This window comes from Capsicum annuum, chromosome 8 (assembly GCF_002878395.1).
Source record: "Capsicum annuum cultivar UCD-10X-F1 chromosome 8, UCD10Xv1.1, whole genome shotgun sequence".
Lineage (NCBI taxonomy): Eukaryota > Viridiplantae > Streptophyta > Magnoliopsida > Solanales > Solanaceae > Capsicum > Capsicum annuum.
In genome coordinates, this window is record NC_061118.1 from 30,078,631 (window position 1) to 30,087,578 (window position 8,948).

General features: G+C 35.1%; 1 long non-coding RNA gene across 1 annotated transcript; it reads right to left on the minus strand.

The window, feature by feature from the left end:
• Window positions 1–5,986: 5,986 nt before the first annotated feature.
• LOC107838808 lies at window positions 5,987–8,948 on the minus strand. Its single transcript, XR_001664781.2, has 2 exons — window positions 8,805–8,948; window positions 5,987–8,070 (listed from the first exon to the last, which is right to left on the minus strand). It is a non-coding gene; the product is annotated as an uncharacterized LOC107838808 (long non-coding RNA).

An 8,948-nucleotide genomic window follows, 5' to 3' on the forward strand; every position in this document is an offset into this window, starting at 1 on the left:
ATTCTGCAAATTTATTCAAGATTCCAAGTTCCTAGTTCAAGAACTTCAAGAACCTCCAAAGTTCACCATTAATTCTGCAAATTTATTCAAGATTCCAATTTCCTAGTTCATGAACTCCAAGAACCATCATTAAAGGCACGATTAACATCTCAAAAATGAGTATCGATCTAAAGTTCATCATTCAAGGTATGTGGGGTTTTTCAACAAGAACTCTCTTTCGTTCTTGTGCCCAAAAGTAATTTTCTTTACAAAGGCATGATTTTTATTTGATTTTTACAAATTTGAAGAATGAACTCATATCTTATAATGATTATTATGAAATATTAATGTTTATGATTTTGAAAGAAGAATTTACATGTGTGGAGATATAAAGCATGAATCTTGAATGATATTTATCATGATATTGATATTTGGCTCGTGAATCCCTATTGGAAATTGTGTTTTTTTTAGAAAGTGCGTGTTATAAGCACGTTGATGTTGAATATTTGAGATATTTTGAATGATTTGACCTTTTGATCTTAATGGAGTTATTTTGAACTCGAGTGCGAAAGAAATCCACAACGTGGTTGATTTTGATACATGGAAAGCATGATGGCTCCCAATGTATATTTATATATTACTGAAATTATTTTGTTGTGGATTGTCTTTGAAATGACCTGAGCTAAGTCCGGGAGAAATTTTTAGCATCGAGTGGGAGGTATAAAGCGACCTTACTTCCCTAGAACTACGTACCCCATAGGAGTGAGCCTGAGGCTGATTTATATATTGATCACTAGTTTGTATGGATTTGATATCGATAGTCCTACTCCGATGGCAAGGATAGGACGGCTCTCCCCAACGTGGGTTGTACGTTGGACTCCATATAGCTCACATGGTTTATGTCGATTATAGGATCTCCCAGTGTGTGTGTGTTTCCTTGTGTCTATGGTGAATGGTGAAGTGATTTGAAAGTGGAATTGTGAAAGTTATTCTTTCGAAAGATTTAAATGATATTTACATTATGAGAATTGATATTCTTTATGAACTGAAAGTGATTGACAAATTATATAATGACTCACATGTGTTATTGTACTTATTTCATCCTCTCATGATTATGATGATTTTCTTCGGGCTATGTGAGTCTTTCATACATCCTGTATATTTCTTATAAATATTTATGATGATGATGTCTATAAAACTGCATACACCCCCATATACTCGGTTCCTTTTCATGGTACCGACCCACATCTTCAGATGTGGGCTGCATTTTCTCGGAATGTAGGTTCAGGTGCTCAGTTCCAGGTTCGACAGTGATTCTTCGGGCACGCTGTTCTACATCCTCTGTCCTGGTGAGTCCTCATGTTCCGAGGACGTGATGTCTGATGTTGGTTTCACGGAATTGTTTACATTTGATAACTGAGTATGAGTCAGTTGGGGCATATCTCAATGGCTCGCTGGTTTTATTGATTCTCTTAGAGGCTTGTCAGACTAGTATAGATGTTGGGAGTTGACTGATAAGTCGTATTTTGTTATCTTTCTGAAATTCTTTTATTCTTGGATGATGATTACTCTGTTGATATTTGAGGGTTATTAATGGAAACTCCGTTGATTCGTGTTGAACTGAATGAAAATGGCTCAAAGGGTTAGCTTGAGGCTATGGTATCCTCAAGCATCGTGTGACGCTCCGAAACCCATTTTCGGCGCGTTACATAGGTGCTCAACAAAAATACCACCATAGTCAATCACATAAGCTCTAAGCATATCTTTCAATGTCTGATTAGTTCTTTCTGCTTGCCCATCTGACTGGGAGTGAAAAGCCATACTATGACTCACCTTAGTACCCAAACCTTTATAAAATGACTATCAAAAGAGAGATGAAAATGTGTACCACGATCCGAGATAATAGAAACAGGTACCCCATGCAACTTTATAATCTCTTAGAGATACAACCTTGCATAATGCTCTGCTGAAAAATTGGTCCTCACTGGCAAAAAGTGAGCAAACTTAGTCATCCTATCCACGATGACCCAAATCAAACGGACTGATTCCAAGATCAAGGAAGACCGATAATGAAATCTATGTAGATCACTTCCTACTTCCACACAGGCAACTTAATTTCTTGATATAACCCTCCGGGCTTCATTTGCTTAACTTTTACTTGTTGGCACACCATGCACTTAGACATAAAACTAGCCACATACCGCTTCATATTGTTCCACAATACATCTACTTAAGGTCATGATACATTTTCGTCGAGCCAAGATGAATAGCATAATGTGAATCATGCGCCTCAGCCAATATCCTCTCTCGCAATCCATCCACATCTGGAACACATAATATCCCTTGGTATCACAAGTTACCAACACCATTGACCTCAAAAGCCATTACATTCTGCTCACCTACATCACTCTTGATCCTTATTAAGATAGGATATAACACTTGCTTCTCCTTCACCTCAGCACCAAGGGATGACTTTGCCACCTCCTGTAAAAACACACCACCATCTTTAGAGTCTAAGATGCGAACTCCAAGGTTAGCCAAATGGTGAACATCTTTCACCAATTCTCGCTTTCCCTTATCCACATGAGCTAGACTTCCCATGGATAACCTACTAAGAGCATCAACAACTACGTTAACTTTAGCTAGATGGTAATGAAGACTCATGTCATAATCTTTGAGTAGCTCAAGCTATCTACTTTGCCTGAGGTTCAGCTCTTTCTAGGTGAACACATACTGTAGGCTCTTATGATCAGAAAATATATCCACATAGACTCCATATTGATAGTGAAGCCAGATTTTCTATGTGAACACCATAGCCAATAGCTCCAATTCATGAGTCGGATAATATTTTTCATGTACCTTCAACTAACTGGAGGCATAGGCTATCACTTTTCCATGCTTCATCAATATGCAACCAAACCCCACACAGTACACATCACAATAGACCACAAACACCACAAGAAAAACAACCTCTCAGGAAGTGAAATCTGGTCCCTAAAGGTCAAAATCTGGTCCCAAATGATCTTTTAGGACTAGAAAATGTTGGTCGCGACTCATCGTAATAGCCTCCTTCGCTAAAGGTCAATTGCGATGAGGTACTCTAGCTGGTGCTTAAATGTCATTAGTGATGGTAACATATCCGGTCTCAAAAACACTTTTAGAGACTATATATCTCATCCTAAATAGATGACTTTCATCTTTAAAAAGTAGTTATTTTCTAGTCACTACACCTTTTTTGCGATGAGTAACTGTCAGGTCCTAAACTACTCTATCAGGATAAGCAACTAACTTGTCCTTGATTAATCTTTAGAGAGGAGAAAATGCCTCATCCTATATCCTTTAAAGTCAAGCAACTAACCCGTCCTTGATTAACCATTAGAGATAAGAAACTAACTCAGCCAAGATTAATTTATAGATCAAACAACATTATATTCATATATCTAATTTACCACCAATGGTACGTCCTGAAACTTCATATCATAAAAGTATATATTTCATTGCTAAATATAAAATTGCTACTGAAAATGTCAAAGTATAATAAATATAATCTCAATATTTTATAAACAAGAAAAAACTTAACCAATTAACATCTCGAGCTAGAATATTTTCAATAGTTTCAAAAATTTCTAAATTAAAAAATTTTAACCAATTAACATCCTGAGCTAGAATATGATGTCAAGCTTTACCTAATGTTCTTAGAAAAATAATAATTAACTTGTGCATCTTCTAAGCTAGCATCTTCACTTGTAACTTCAATCTTTAGAAATCTGTAAGAACAAAATTTTGCAACGACAATTAACAACTCTTATTATGCAAAATACTGCAGCTAGAAAAGGTGATGCATCATTGATAATGTAAACTAGATGGGAGAGGCCGTGCCAGAACAGACCCAATAATAATTTACAAGAAAAAATAAAAGCTCTTATAGTTTTCTAGTGACAATGAAGGAAAATTAAGTTCACATTAATTTTAATGTGATACTCTTTAGGTGGAGTACCATACAATTAATAACCAAAGCTTGTTTTATGTTTTTGTGGGTGATAATAAGTGTCATGCTAAGGTTGCCCTGCAAAATAACAAAATAGTTGTATCAGATAGCGGCACAACTTTCAGAAGACATAATCAAGAAAAACTTTTGGCTATAAGTAATTCAGTTTGATCAAACATATAAAGCTCTATAATCATACAACCAAAGAAAGGGGCTAGTTGGAGCATTAAAATTTCTCCTATGCAGGAGATTCAGGGAAGAGGCGGTTCAAAAAGTTATGGTGTTCGCACTAAGAGAAAATGAAAGATTCTCACACCAGACTGGGAAATTGAAGGTCTCTACTGGTCTTTAAAAACAAGTCTTGACTAATCTATTACCTATTCAGCCAGTTGGATGTCTAGGAAAATTATGAGTTCCAAGAATGTGGTAGATCAAGTACAACAAATTAACAAAAGGGGTGGCAGCATGGCCTGGAAAATACACTTGCACCTTCTAGGAGATCAAACTAAAGTCCAATCAAATTGCCTTATGTTCAAGAATGCCTTATGTATAATCATCATATACTATATTGTATAATCATCGTTTCCATAAGCTGTTTGCGGTAGGGGATTGAAGAATCCTTCTTCATGCGTCCAAGATACCTAGTGATATATGACGAATTTTAACAAAAGTAGCAAAATCTTTTCCTAAAGATCACATGCTTTAAGACATCCTAAAGAATGTATATGCTTATAGACTAATGATTTTGTCAATTGGTTTTGCCTTATGCTTTATTCCTGGAATATCCTATGCAAAATACAACCAATAAGATGAAAAAAAAATTATATAGTTGTGTACAGTGCAAATAAAAGAAGCCTTGCTTCAGCATTTTGCATTGGAACCTCACCTGGCTGACACTTCTACTATGTGTTATTTTCATGAACCAATAGTTCATCATAGTAAATATATTTGCATTGAAGAGATTCAGAAACCAAATATATAACAGTGATAGTAAGCGAACTAACAGTTAGAAATTGTAGCTCTCCCTGACGCTCATCACCCTTGGAATGTTCACAGACAAATGATTGATCACATGTCAATATCACATTAAATTTGTAGAATTTTTACTTCTTTATGCATGATTGCAATAAATCCTTTTCGTTGATAAAGATACAAAATCAGCTCTTAGTCTTCCCTTGTCATATATCCCCCTTTAAGTCGGATCAATATATTTTAATCTACAAAAACTAATTTCATAGATCTATGCAGCATAAGAAAAGCTATATTTTAATTGCAACTGCAACAATTTCCCCCTGTTTACCAAATAAAATAGCCGTTAACACCTAGCTCATAATTATCGGCTATCATAAGGAATCGAATTAACATAGAAAAGATTAAAGCATCCCATAAGGCATACTTTCCTCTTATAGATCTGATGTCCACAAAGTGAGTATCCCTTAGAAACTGCATGATAAGGGTGCTACCCTTGTAGGATTCTTCACTTAGGCTATCGAGTTTAGCAATAGCTTTATCAAATGCTTGGTTGGCCAAGTGACATGCCTTCGTATGCGGTGGATTAGACAAAAGAGGGAAATAAAATAAGTTACGTGAAGTATCCATAATAAAAGAAAATCACAAGTTAAATTACCTTCCCAAGGCAGTATCACATGTGCTAAAATAAAGAAGAAATTTCAAACACTTGTACAACAACAATGACAACATACCCTAGTGTAGTCCCACAAGTGGGTTCTAGGGAGGGTAGGATAAGATGTACGTAAAACTGACCCCTACCATTGTAGGGTAGAGAGGTCATTTCATACATACCCTCGGCTTAGAAGGAAAGTTTTTGAAGCAGGAAGGCCAAATGTCAAATACTATATTACCAAAATTATCCATTGACACTCTTTAGATTATATAAATTCCTTATTACACTTAAAACTCTTATTTGTACTTCTATTTGAAATTCACAATTTCACTGTTTGGTGAGAGAATCATTTTCAAAGAGCTTTCCCATTAGTATCAGGCTTGCTTCATTCTGAATGACAAACAAGAAACAAGAGGTATACTTTTTTATTAACATAACTATTGTGTCCGGGTCAGCTTTCGCTCACCTCGACTAATTCCAAAGGATCACTACCACCTCCCACAGTAACAGGTAACACAGATGAGAAGAAATCAACTAGTGTTTTTGTTTCTGCTGGGATTTTGAACCTAAAACCTCATGGTTCTCAACCCACTTCATTAACCACTAGGCCACACCCTCGGGTGAGAAACAAGAGTTATACTTTAAGGCTAATAGTCAGTTAACAGCTTCCATCTAGTTATAACATTTATATCTATTGTCCATAAGATTGATCTCTAATCTCTCAGGTGAATTCAGAATCTCATAGTAGAAAATTAAGAAGTTCAACGCAAGTCCATGTCTGATTGGGTGAGCAGGAGCAAGATCTGAACTAGCGATGGCAGTAGCGGCCTACAAAAGTAGAGCAATAACCTAAATAAAGAAATAAGACAAAAAGCAAACTAAATTCAAAATAATGTGCAATATGAACAACAAATATAGGAAACAAATGTTGCCGATCTTTCATATAGATGTCGAAGAACATTTGAGCCAAAACTGAAGGTATTGAACAAAAGAAACTTCATAAGCTTTGAGTGACTATCAGCAGCCTCATTAAGATCATCCCCTGCTTTGAAATCTGCTAAATAATGTTAGTAATCTTCCTTCCTAGTGGTGAAGTAAAAGTAGGTAAATTTGTAAGTTCATCAATCATTTTCAAGGACCAAAAGAAACAAAGTCAACTAACTTCAGTAATCTAAAACGGGGTCACTCAGAAAGCAACTGTGTGTTTATCTCCTTCACAAATAATGAGCCATGCCAAAATAGAAGAACAAGATAAAAAGATGGGAGAAAATATAAGAAAAGAGAGCAAGTGAAAAAATCAGCAACTCACATCTAATAGTAGAACACAGTAGATTCTCCGGTAGTGGAACAAAGAATAAGGTGCTCATCTATCACTGACAAAATGTCACTACATATATTCGTAAGCTCATATTCAACCCTCTTTCTGTAAGTCTTAATTATCTTAACACTGCTCATGGCCCTTACTCTCCTCCTTTTGTTCAATCAAAGACAATATCCGCCATGAAGCCTTTCTTCTCCAATACATTTTTATACCTAACTGACACCAAATTCCTCTCCTCAACTGTCAATTCGACATCCATCTTAGCAATAGCCTTCATTGATTCAACCAATTCGGGGACCAAAAATAATAGAGTGCATAATTACAAATTTATCAGAACTTTAAACAAATCGAATGGTAGTATTAGATAAAAGATTGCACAAATTTTATTAGTTAATTATGAATAGGAAAGCTTTAAGTCCTCTCTTGTTTGTAGTGTGTGACTGTAAGAACAACAACACTTTTTAATTATAAATTTGAAAGTTTCAAGCCTTCTCTCATTTGTAGTTTTTATCTCTAAGAACAACAGTTCTTTCTCCTCTATTAGAGAGATTGGACAAGATAGACTAAGGCCGATGTGATTAAGTCAAACTACCCATTTTATTCTCAAATTATGCTTCATACACTCTTCATGCTACATTATAATATTAATGCTAGAGCATAATAAGTATGACTTGGATCTCTTAATATGACATCGGGACCTTAAACTTTGCCTTCTATTATATTACCATATATCAATCATAAAATGTGTTTCTAAATCATGAATATTACCCTATTTGTGGCAAAATGATGGAGCATTCACACAGCTTCAGTAGTATTTTCCACCACAGTACTGCATACAACTAACAAATAAATGTCCTGCTATGTAAAAAATCCTCAATAAACCTCGATAAAAAATTATAGATCATGTCAAATAAAAGCCAAATCAGTCACCAATATTTTTCCAGTCCATTGTACCATGCGAAAAACTCCCTCAATTGATCTAAAGAAGTAGCCATTACTCCTAACGAAAATAATTCTGGTTGAAAGGGCTTTTCGATTTAGTCTTCAAGATAAAATCCATCTCTAGTATAGGCAAAAACACTAGGGAATTTCTTCCCATCTGTCCAAACTTGAGGATAGAATTACTCGGTGTCTGTGCAGTGGGAGGTATCAAGTACCCTACAGAATTACCATGGAATTAGTCAGGATGCCAGCATGCTAAACAGAACATCGTGGTTATTAAAGAAAACCAAAGTAATTGCGCAAAAAAAGTTCAAAATTTTAGACAACAAATATAGAGCGGTCACAAACTTGGCCACTCTTCTTGCATTATTATAATGACATTCTAGGATAGCACTGGTTGAAGGAATTTGATTCAAAGAACTGTATCTAAATCAATAAGATGACAACAAATCTTAGCCAAGTTTTATCATCTCTCTGCTATTTCAAGATTAATCACCTTGGTAAGATAACTAAAGGCAAAATGTACAAAAGAAAATGTAACAATTATGAGAGACAGTCAAACAAGATACCATTTTTACCCAATATCGCCTATATGAAGTCAAATAATCAGAAGATATTCAAACCCTAAATCAATAAAGTCGAACAACACCCCTCAAAATTCTTGACTGTAAAAATAAAACCCAATAATTTACAACCAAACAATACAGCAGAAACAACCTAAATTTTAAACATTACAATGAAATGTCAACTAGGTAAAGACACTGGCACAAAAGCTAACTCAAACTGATAATTGATCATCCACAAATTAATATATTTCATAGTAAATGACCTAATAATAAAAATCACAATAATGAAGATTTAATTAAAGTTCACATAAGCTCGAACAATCAAGCAATAAAATGAATATAGGACAATTTTGGAACAACAGGAGCAACTAGATGAAAGCATACCTCATCGCGTTCGATAGAGATAACCGAGATTATGGCAAATCGTCAATAACCCAATAAAAAGGACACAACAATTAAGAATACACCCTTCTACAATTGCTAAAGTTGCGTACCATTATTGGCAAAGATGCGTATAATTAGTGGCAA